This window comes from Nannospalax galili, unplaced genomic scaffold (genome assembly GCF_000622305.1).
Source record: "Nannospalax galili isolate Female #2095 unplaced genomic scaffold, S.galili_v1.0 scaffold675, whole genome shotgun sequence".
NCBI classification, from domain to species: domain Eukaryota; kingdom Metazoa; phylum Chordata; class Mammalia; order Rodentia; family Spalacidae; genus Nannospalax; species Nannospalax galili.
This window is the reverse complement of record NW_008337205.1, coordinates 1,624,809-1,636,989: the sequence shown is the minus strand read 5'-3', so window position 1 is coordinate 1,636,989 and position 12,181 is coordinate 1,624,809. Positions and strand designations below refer to the sequence as shown.

General features: G+C 46.3%; 1 protein-coding gene across 1 annotated transcript in view; it reads left to right on the top strand.

Annotated features, from left to right (window-relative positions):
- Window positions 1-12,181, top strand: part of LOC103733548 (mucin-17-like) — a 35,849-nt gene that overhangs the window by 823 nt on the left and 22,845 nt on the right. The window lies entirely within an intron of this gene.

The window sequence follows — 12,181 nt, the reverse complement described above, 5'->3', positions numbered from 1 at the left end:
TTTTTTTTTTTTTTTTTTTGGACAGAGTCTCACTAGGCATCCCTGGCTGACCTGGAATTCACTATGTGGGCCAGGCTGGCCCTAAACTTTCAAAAATCCACGTGTCTCTGCCTCACAAGTGCTAGGATTAAAGGCATGTGCCACCGTCCCCAGTTCTCAGGATCTTTATAGAACTCAAGACACCTGCCTCAAAGTTCCGCCCCTTTTAACTTTTATCCTGCATTCCTTCCACCCCTGCCTGGTCACAGGACCGTAGCCAAGATAAGAGCTTCAGCAGCCTCAGATTCTAATCTTGTCATGAAACACCTGTGTGTCAGGGGGCTGTTCTACTCCTGTCTGGCCTCAATATCCCCTTCCCCATGAAAAGACAGGGTTGGGCTACGCTTAGCAGGACAGTCTTGTCATCCCAGCTACTCATGGGCTTGGAGTTCAAGATCTGCTAAGCCAGGTCAACTTAGTGAGACTTTGCCTCAATAGAAAAGGCAAAATAAGGGCTGAAGATGTAGCCAGTGGTAGAGCACTTGCCTAGAATCCCCCAGTGAGGGGGTCAGGGCATGGCTCAAGAGTAGAGCACCTGCCTAGAAACTCCTAGTAATGGGATGGGGGTGTGTCTCAGTGGTAGAGCACCTGCCTAGAATCCCTCAGTGAGGGGCAGACTGGGGATGTATCTCAGTGGTAGAGCACTTGCTTAGCATCTGTGAGGTCTTAGGTTGGGATTTCTTTCTTTTTTAAGATTCATTAATGTGTGTATAAATGCACATGTGTGTGTATATGTGTGTGTGTGTGTGTGTGTGTGTGTGTGTGTACCCAAAGGGGCCAGAAGGAGATGTTAGATCCCTTGGAACTGGAGTTACAGGTGTTTGTGAACCTACCCTGTGTGTGTTTTGGAATCTGAACTCAGGTCCTCTGATAGAGAAGCAAGCACTCTCAACTGCTGAGCCATCTCTCCATCCCCAGTACTTGGGACTTCTAATCTTTCCAACTTAGTTGCTTTGGATGCTGTGGTCCTAAGAACCAAGCTCAGGGTAACAGGAGATGATGGTGGATCCTTGCCAGACCCTCAGGAGTTCCCTCTGCCCCTTTGCCTACCCACAGGGAAGAAGGAGGGGAAACCAAGGCACAAACAGAACTCACAGGCCTCAGCCTTTTCCCCCTTCCCCACCCAGATGACATCTTTGCAGGGCTGGGTCGAAAGAAAGGGAACTTAGGGCAAGAGGCTGTCATTGCAAAGGCCAGCCTTGAACTTTGTATGGCCTTGAGCTCACTCTGCTGGGTACAGCGCCACCTGAGGCCAGAGCCCTTGGCAGTCCTTCTCTAAAGAGGGCCTCAGGTGGGAGAAAGGGCAGCACACCTGAGCATAATTCTTAGTGGGCACACATTTAAGCTCCGGTAGGGTTCCAGTAGAGCAGAAGGTTCCAGCGCCCTCCTATCCCCGTACCCTACTCTGTCTCCCTTCCCTCTTCCTACATCGCCCTCTTCCTACATCACCTCCACTTCTTACTTCCTCTATACCCCCTGCACCCCCAATGCTATGGCCTATTCATCACTAGTCTCAGTTTCTCCCTCTGTAAAATAGAAACTTTCAGACTCTGTTGCTGCTCTAAGGAATTCTATACATTCCCTCCTTCTTTGGGCCTGGTCTCTGGGACCCTGATTAGCTTTTGTAAGACCTGGGTGCTTCCCTGTCCCTTACCCAGGGACCCAGGCTGCATTCTTCTTCAAAGTCACTGGACTTGGCGATGCCAGGATAGGGTGTGGCCTGCAGAAAGAATTGAGTGACCTTGGCCAAGCCTCGTCTGGAAGATGCCCTGTTACCTTTCCCCTGTAGCTGAGTGTAAACATATCAATGAATATGATGTCCTCTGGGCTGGTCCAACCCTGTTTAGCCTCAGCAATCACACTCTTATCCCCACACCCAGGATGATGGTGACTGAGGCACAGAGTCACCTGTCTATAACATGTGCCTCCCCTCACCTTTCACCTGTCCCAGGCACTTCATCTACCCTTTGCTTCCATCATCATCCTACTCCCTGGGGTTACCATAACAACAACCCACAACCTGAATGACTTAGAGCAACATAAACTTATCATCTCACAATTCTGGCTAGAGGGGTCAAGCAGGGCCTCGTTCTGTTTTTATTTTTTCTTTTATTTGTTTATTTTATGTGTGTTGGGGGGGGTGGTCAGAGAATATTTGTAGGCATCTCCATCATATGGGATCCAGGTTTGAACTCAGCTCACCAGATTTGGAGGCAAGCACCTTTACCCACTGAGCCATCTTGCCAGTCCCTTGGTCACTTAGAAGGCACTCCGAAAGGGTCTGTCGAAGCTGACAGGGTCTCCCTGTAGCCCAAGCTGACCTGGAACTCACTATATAGACCAGGCTGGCCTCGAACTCACAGAAATCTGCCTGCCTCTTCCTCCCAAATGCTGGGATTAAAGATGTGCACCACCATGCCTGGTGGGTTACTTTATTTACTATTAAACATTTCAAGCCCATCCATCTTCCTGCTAATTTCATGACTTCGTTTTTCTTTACAGCTGAATAATATTTCATGATGCATACATGTATATATGTAAACAGTTCTAAGTGTGGGCATAGTACATTTAGACAGGAGACCAAAACAAGTCAATGTTGGGTGACAAGGAAGGGTGGAATTCAGGAAAAAGAACACATGAGTCAAGAAAGAGGATATTAAACTTTTTTTTCTAGTTTCAACTTTGTCATAGTTTTTTTTTTTCCCCTTCTATTATGGTAGATAGATAAATGAAAATGTAAAACTGCCATCGAAGCTCCCCAACTTCAGAATGGCTCTTCTAACCATTCAGCAGTAGGCTAGATGTGGTAGCCTGTGGGATGGGGCAAGTGTGTGAGTGACTTCCTTGATCTAGCTGTGTGAGATTTTTATTTGTGAGTACATAACAATAAAGCGATCTGACTAAAAACAACAATGAATAAACCAGGGCTAGGAAGAGAGTTCAGTTAGTAAAGTACTTGCCTTATAAGCACAAAGATCTAAGTTTGATTCCTACATTAGCCGGGTGTGGTGGCGCATGCCTTTAATCCCAGCACTTGGGAGGCAGAGGCATGTTGATTTTTGTGAGTTCAAGGCCAGCCTGGTCTACATAGTGAGTTCCAGGTCGACTGGAGACCCTGTCTCAAGACCAAAAAAAAAAAAAAAGAAAAGAAAAGAAAAGAAAAAAGTGGAGTTGCAGGGCTGGAGAGATGGAGAGATGGCTCACTTGCTGCTCTTCCAGAGGACCTGAGTTCAGTTCTAAGCACCCATGTTGGGTGACTCACAGCATCCTGTAGCTTCAGCTCCAGGAAATCTGGTGCCTTCTTCTGGCCTCCAGGTGCACCTGCACACATGTGACAGACACATAGACATACACACGAATAGAATAAATAAACCTTTAGGTGCTGGAGACATGGCTCAGTGGTTAAAAGCACTGTCTGCTCTTGCACAGGATTCCAGATTCAGTTCCTAGCACTTACGTAGCAGCTAACAGTTGCCTATAACTCCAGCTCCAGGGAATCTGATGCTCTTTTCTGGTCTCCACAGGCATTGCACATTCAGGTACACATACATACATATACTTACATGCATCCAGGAAAAATACTCATACACATAAAATAAAAATCAATCAATAGAAAAGTCGAGCTTGGTGATGCATGTTTCTGATCCAGCACTGAGGAGGCAGAGTCAGGTGGATCCCAGGGGCTGGGTGGTCTGCCAGCCTAGCCTACAAGCTAGGCCAACAAGCTCCAGGCCACTGAGAAACCAGGTCTGAGTGGCTGGAGAGGTAGCTCAGTGGTTAAGAGCACTGACTGCTCTTGTGGAGGACCCGGGTTCGATTCCTAGTACCCATATGGTGGCTACTAACCATCCTTAACTCCAGTTCCAGGGGAATCCAATGTCCTCTTCTGACGTCCAAGGCACTGCATGACACAGGTGCACTCACATACATGCAGGCAATACACTCATACACATAAAATTATATATATATATAACTTTAAAAAAAGAAACCCTGTCTGAAAAAGCAAAGTGGAGGAATGACAGCTGAGCTTGTCCTCTCGTCTCCCCAGGCACGCATGCACACACACACACACACCCCAAAAAGCAGAACCAAGTCAGGCAGAACCAAGTCGGGTGTAGTAGTATTCCCCTTTAATCCCAATATTCAGGAGCCAGAGGCAGGCGGATTTCTATGAAATCGAGGCCATCCTGGTCTACATAGTGTGTTTCAGGACAGCTGGGGCTACAGGGAGATTCTGTCTTAAAAAACCAAACCAGAATGTAGCATGCCTGGTGATTCAGTCCCTCACCGAGTCCAAAGCCTGTCCTTTCTGTATCCTCAACCTGCCTCCTGCAGAGTGCAAACTTCCCTGTGTTCCACCCTATTCCCATTACTTGGGAGTGCATGGGGTCAGAGATAATAAGGAGGGAGTGAGAAGATACTGACCATGAACTCTTAGACTCCTGTGAGTGGCAGGCAGGGATGGGATGGGCTTGTTCCAGGAAGTCCTGCTGTGGGCCTGGACCTTTGGTCCATCTCTGCTATGAGGACATCTGGTTCTGGGAGGTACTTGACTCTCGTGGCCAACATGGTGATGCTTTGCTTCCATATTGCTGATCTGGTCACTGGTAGCCCCTGAACTGAGAGACTTCACTCAATTCAGAGATCTCAGATGTTGGGCCTGGGGCCTCTCACCTGCCATCAGACTCATCACATAGTCAAGGCTGACAGTGAACTTAACCATCCTCTTGCCTCCACCTCCCAAGCGCTGTGATAAAAGGCAAGTACCACTCTGCCCAGCTCTGATTTCAAGTTTTTCAATATTTAAAAATATTTATTCAGCCAGGCGTGGTGGTGCACGCCTTTAATCCCAGCAGGGAGGCAGAGGCAGGCGGATCTCTGTAAGTTTAAGGCCAACCTGGTCTACATAGTGAGTTCCAGGACAGCTGGGGCTACAGGGAGACCCTGTCTCAAAAAGACCAAAAAAAAAATTTATTCAGTGTGTGTGTGTGTGAATGTATGTGTGTACACCTGACACAACATGCATGTGTAAGAGGACAACTTCAGGAATCGGTTTTCTCCTTCTACCATGTGGGTCCCAGGGATCGAACTCAGGTCATCAGGCTTGTCAGCAAGCACCTTTACCCACTGAGCCATATCAGTGACTCCTAATCTATTTCATTTTGAGTGAGTTTTTGTTGTTTATCTTTCAGGGAATTCCTTCATTTGATCTAAGTTATCAAACATATTGAAGAAAGTTGTTTATAAAATTCCCTTTTAGTAACTATAGAATAGGAACATTTTGGAACATTTTGGAAGTTTTCTTCATTTGTCCTGTGTTTGAAGTTTGTTGAACTTCTTGAAGATATGAACTTCGAGTTTAAATTTTGGGAGGCCATTATTTCTTGACAGACTTTTCATCCCCCTCCCTTTTCATTTCTCGAATTCTAATTATCCATGTACTACGCTTCTTAAAGTTGTCCAAAAGCTAACTAATAATGCTTTTGTTTGGTGCCTGGGATTGAACCTAGGGGCCTTAGCACATACTAGGCAAGCACTCTCTCCCTGAGTCATACCCCCAGCCTCTCACTGGGTGATTCTAGGCAGGTGCTCTACCACTGAGCCACACCCCAGCCCCTCACTGGGGGATTCTAGGAGGGGCCCTACCCTCCACCACCTTGCTTCCTCATATCCTTCTTTTGGGACAGTGTCTCACTGTTTCCCAGGCTGGTTTTGAACTTGTTATATCACCCAAAAAGGCATCAAACTTGTCCTCTTGCATAGGGAGACTGGAAAGTGAGTCATCACATCCAGCTGCTGTTCCCTATATTGAAGCAAAGTCATCCCCTGTACTTGCTCTAGTGTCCTGGGAACTGTGGGCTTTCTCCAGCTTGACAGATGGGAACAGCATGGCTCACAGCCCCATATGAGAGCCGGTTGTCATTCCCTCTCATCTGTTCCTACGGTGTGTCTCTGCCCTCGAGTCCTTTCCTCAGAGACACGTTGATTAGTGCTGTGTTTAACTAACACTCAGGAGAGCCCATGTGGCTCTCTAGGGGTTTCTCTCCATCTCCTGCTGCTTACGGAGGGTGTTCTTTAGGTGCCTCAGACCCACAGCATAGCATCTCCTTAACTCCAGGGTTTTTGTGTCTCCTCCACCTGAGTTTCACCTCCTGACATGACTTACTGAATACAATATACTGAGGTGAACGAGAGTTCATCCATCCCCTGTCTCTCACAAATCCTGTGCTTTGATGTCTCATATCCAGTGTATTGAAAAGTCATTTTCAGGGGCTGGGGTGATGGCTCAGTCAGTAAAGTGCTTGATGCATAAGTATAAGGACCTGAGTTCAATTCCCCAGCATTTATGCAAAAGCTATGTGTCTGTAGTCCCAGCACTGGGCTAGGGAGAGGGCGGCAGAGGCCAGCCTAGCCTAATCAGCAAGCCCCAGGTCCCAGTGAGAGAATCTGACTTAAAAAATAAGGAGACTGGGTCCTGAGACATGCCATCCGAGGTTGACCTCTGGCCTGCACACATACGTGCACACACCTGCACATCTTTTGTATTGTCATATGGTTATGGAGGGGCAGGGTAAATAAAATCCTGTTGCCCCATCTTGGCTAAAAGTAGAAACCAAACAATTGATTTTGGGAGAGCTTGATGTTTAAACTATGTTCTTTTTTTTTTTAAAAAAAGTAATGCATTTATTTATTTGTGTGTGTGTATGTGTGTGTGTGCACATGCATGCTCACATGTGTGTGCTCTCATGCCATGGTGCTTATGTGGAGGTCAGGGGACAACTGAATAAGTTGGTTCTCTCCTTCCACATTGTGGGTCCCAGGAATTAAACTTGGGTCATCTCAAGTGGCGGCAAGTGCTTTTATTGGCTGAGCCATGTCACCAACCCTAAACTATTCTCTATACTTTGCTAATTAAACTCCTTTAAACATTTTCAGTGGCCCTTATAAAACTAATACATTGTGTTTTCTACTTAAGGAATTCAGCTGTCTGACTAACACAAGAAACCTTCCCATGGGTCTGAGGAATGTGGCTCAGTGGTAGACTGCTTGCCTAGCGAGCACAAAGCCCTGAGGTCCATCCCCAGCACTGCATAAATCAGCCATGGTGGTGAGCACCTGCAATCCCAGCACTCGGGAGGTGGAGGCAGGATAACTGTAGGGAGTTAGAAGCCAGCCTGGGCTACACGAGACTCTGTCTCAAACAAATAAATGAATAAATAAATAATAAATAAATCCTTTTCAAATACTGAAGGAATTCCCTAAATTGTCAACCGTGATGGCATAAGTGATGGCAGTACGGTAATCTTGGCATTTAGGAGTTTCATGCTTGTTTTGGAGGCCATGTCTCTTGAATATTAGACATATATTAAATCCTAAAGGTGAACAGACTGTTTATACAAATGTATTAATACTTGGGCCGGGCGTGGTGGCCTACACCTTTAATCCTAGCACTGGAGAGGCAAAGTGAAGTGGATCTCTGTGAGTTCAAGGCGAGTCTGGTCTACACAATGAGTTCTAGGCCAGCTGGAGCTACAGGGAGACCCTATCTCAAAAAGACCAAAAAAAAAATGTATTACTACTATGGGTTTGAATTTCTTATAGATTAACTCTATATGTTCTTAGAACTAAATAAAGTTCCCACTGCATTAATTAGGATATATGTGTATGAATGTTTTATATATGTATGCACACAAATATACATATGAGTGTGTATATATTCTTTTATTTGATTTTTAGACAGTTTGGCTTTGTAGCCCAGGCTAACCTTGAACTCACTCTATAGCCCAGGCTAGCCTCAGACCCTCAATCCTCCTGCCTCTACTTTCTGAGTGCTGGGATTACAGACATTCATCACAAGGTCTAGCTGAAAGTTCTCAGAAGTGGAGTTCAAGGGGGACACTGAGACAGATGGTTGGGAGTAATAAGTTTATTAGAAGAGTTATTAATGTCATGGGCAGATAGATGGACAGCATGACAGGGAAGACGGGTCTGAAGAAGAATTAGGTGGACATGCTTAGAGCAGGGTCCTTCTCATAGCTCTCTGAGGATGGAGGAAGGTTTTCACTGCAGGAGCCCCTGCCAGGCTGCCTGATTTCCCAGCACATGGTAGGGACGGGATGTGGAGGGTGGTATGTGGACATTCAAAGCCTTTTGATATGTCTGAGCCTGAAAACTCACTTTCCCAAGAGAAAACTCTAGGCACCTGCAGGTCTGTTAGCTAGAGACTAGCAGACAGCGTCTCAGTGAGTGCCTGCGGGTATCTGCGAAAGGGAAGGGTTGCTGCAAGGACTGAGGCCTGTGCCGGAGGTCGACAACGTGATATACCTGGCAAAAGGGAACTTCAATTGGGGAATTTCCTCCATCAGACTGGCCTGTCACCATGTCTGTGGGGTATTTTCTAGATTGTTGAGTGATGTGGGAGGGCCCAGCTCACTGTGGGTAGTGCCATCCCTGGGCAGATGGTCCTGCATTGTATAAGAAAGCAGGCTGGGCACAAGCCAGAGGAGCAAGCCACTAAGTAGCGTTCCTCCATGGTCTCTGCTTCAGTTCCTGCCTCCAGGTTCCTAACTTGAGTTCTTGCTCTGACTTCCTCAGCGATGAATTATGACCCAGGAGTTGTAAGAAAAAATAAACCCTTTCCTTCCCAAGTTGCTATTTTGTTAGAGTGGTTTCTCACAGGAAATGGAAATGTAACTGGTACACACCCTGAGCAGCAGATTCAGGGAGCTAGGCCCCTCCTACCTGAGGCTTTATTCTTTCCTGTAACTTTCCCATCCTCCTCTACCTAACAGGTAGGAGGAGAAATGGGGATCAATAGGGAAGCATTACAGGCCAGTCCTGGAGGTTGGATGCACCCATTGGGAAGAAGGAAGCCAAATATTTACTCCTCTGAGGCTGGACAGGGCAGGAGCTGCCTGTCCTATACCCTCCCCTTCCCCACAAACCTTCTACTCAGGATTTCTTAAACTGTTACACTTGTGATCTCTTTCCACCTGAGAAATTTTTACAGGACCCAGAGGAGATAGGTTTGTAAAGTAGGTCTACAAAATGGCTTGGTGGTTAAAAGCCCTTCCTGCTCTTTGAGAGAACCTGGGTTTGGTTCTCAGCATCTATATGGCTAACAGCCATCCAGGGGATCTAGCGCCTCTGGCCTTCATAGGCATTGCACACATGCAGTGCACTTAAATCCAGGCAGGCAAAACGCTTGTAAAATAAATTTTTTAAAAGTGGGTCTATAGGGGCTGGAGAGATGGCTCGGTGATTAAGAGCACTGTCTGCTCTTGCAGAGGACCTGGGTTTGATTCCCAGCACCCACATGGCAGATAACCACTGTCTGTAACTCCAGTTCCAGGGGACCCGACACCCTCTTCTGACCTCCACCAGCATTACATGACATGGGTGCACTTGCATGCATTCAGGCAGTACACTCATAAACATAAAATAAAATAATAACAAAATATTTTTAAAGTGTGTCTACAAAGCAAATGCCAACAGTAAATCATAAAGGAATTTCTTGCAAAACAATCATTTGTATATAAACATAACTTTATAATTTATTGAAGAAGAAAGCAAAATTGTATTCTAATGAGATGGATGTACTTGTTTGTCTAGCATGATACAATTATAAAATATAGCAGGGGGTGCAGAGCTGGCTTAGCGGTTAAGGGCACTGGCTGCTCTTCCAGAGGCCAGAGGTTCAATTCCCAACATCCACATGGTAACTCATGACCATTAGTAATTCCAGTTCCGGGGGACCCAGCACCCTATTCTGGCCTCCTTTGGCACTGCATGCACGTGGTACATATACATATATGCAGGCAAAACACTTATACACATAAAAATAATAAATAAACAAATAAATATTTTTAAAAGAAGTTTCAATGGGGGCCAGCAAGATGGCTCAGCAGATGAAGACTTGCTACAAACCCTAATGACCTGAGTTCCATCGCCAGAACCCCCATGGTAGGGGAGAACCAACTCCACAAGTTGTCCTCTGACCTCCCCACCTGAGCTGAGCATGCATGTACCCTCCCTCTCCAAAATAAATGAATCTAAAACAAAAACAAAAACCCTTTAAAAGGAAGCTTTGTCCAGGTGTGGTGGCACACACCTTTAATCCCAGCACTCAGGAGGCAGACGCAGTTGGATCTCCATGAGTTTGAGGTCAGCCTGGTCTGTATACTGAGACACTGTCTCTAAGAATAAAAAGGAGAGGGAAAAGGAAGCTTTGTCTGAGTGGACTTCTGTGGTAGATGAGGTCCACACCTGATAACTGACAGTGAAGCTCCCTGGTCCATGGCTGACAGCTTTGCCAACACAGGAAGTTAAAGCTCCAGGTCTTGAAAGAAGAAAGGATTCAGAAGAGAAAGGGTAATGGTGATCATGAGAGACCAACTGCCCTGTCTTTCTTTCAGAGCTCACAGACAGCAGAGCCGTGTGGGATGGAGGAGGATGCAACTCCCAAGAGGATACCCAGTGTTGGCAGGAGGGGGAGAGCACCAACAGAGGTGAGGCGGGTCCACCGTGTAGACTTAGGGAATGGAGTTCTTAGGAAAATGTACTGGAGTGAGTGGAGCAGGCTAGCGGAGACACTGGACTGTAGAGATTCTGCTTGCTGGGGTTATAGAGCCAAGAGGTCCAGAATGGGAGAGAAACCACAGGGACAATCAAGATACAGGGCTGAATGTGTCACAGTACAGGTCAGGAAGGGAAAAAACACGGACATGAGTCCTTGCTGTTCTTTATGAAAGCAGGTCCTGGGCCGGAAGAAGACTCAGCAGTTGGGAGCACTGGCTGCTCTTTCAGAGGTCCTGGGTTCAGTTGCCAGCACCCACATGGGAGATAACAACCATCTGTAACTCCAGTTCGAGGGAATCCAACGCCCTCTTCTGGATTCTGGGGGCACTGCATGCACATGGTGCACTTACATACATGAGGCAAGACACTCATAAACATAAAAATAAATTTGAAACCTTAAAAATAAATCATAAAACAAGAAAGAAGATACTGAAGTAAACCATTAGCAAGACCTAATACAGCATGAAAAAAAGCATTATTATTTTTTTAGCAATCTTTTTAATCTAAAGTGCAATGTTGGGTATAGCGGCATGATGGATTTGGTTTGCAGAACCCACATGACAGCTAACAAAGCTGTCTGTAACTTCAGTTCCAGGGGATCCAACACCCCGCTCTGGTCACCGTGGGCACTGCATGACATGGGTACATTTACATACATAGAGGCAAAACACACATACACATGAAATAAAATACATATATCAAACAAAAATTTTAAATGAATTCTCAAGGTATCATTTCTGAAAACAGACTGTCAGTCAATGAAAGAAATACAAGGTTGGCATGGCCATATTTTATGTAAACATCTATGAAAATTTAAAGAATAAATTAAAAAATTTAATAAAGATTATTTCTCAACATGAGAGGCTCATGAATATGCAGAGCACAGCTAAGAACTCCAAGAAAAAACAGTACATTCTGTGAGAGATTAAGAAACAAAACAGAAATTTGTGAAAATTATTGGTTGAAACTAACATAGAACATGCCTATCAACATTGCAGATGACAGAACTCATGGAGATGCACGTCTAGGAGGGGAGTCAATGGAAGAAGATGACACAGTGAGAATAAGACAGGGTAGACAGGCCAGATCTTCAGAAACCGGAAGTAGTACAAATAGCTACACAAGGTCCAGCAATCCTGCAAACTACCTCACAGAGGCCAGCAGTCCTGCAACCAGCCCCACTGAGGATAGCAGTCCTGCAACCATCCCCACAGAGGCCAGCAGTCCTACAACCATCCCCACTGATGCCAGCAGTCCTACAACCATCCCCACCGAGGCCAGCAGTCCTACAACCATCCTCACTGATGCCAGCAGTCCTACAACCATCCCCACAGAGGCCAGCAGTCCTGCAACCATCCCCACTGATGCCAGCAGTCCTGCAACCATCCCCACTGATGCCAGCAGTCCTGCAACCATCCCCACTGATGCCAGCAGTCCTGCAACCATCCCCACTGATGCCAGCAGTCCTGCAACCATCCCCACTGATGCCAGCAGTCCTGCAACCATCCCCACTGATGCCAGCAGTCCTGCAACCATCCCCACCGAGGCCAGCAGTCCTGCTACC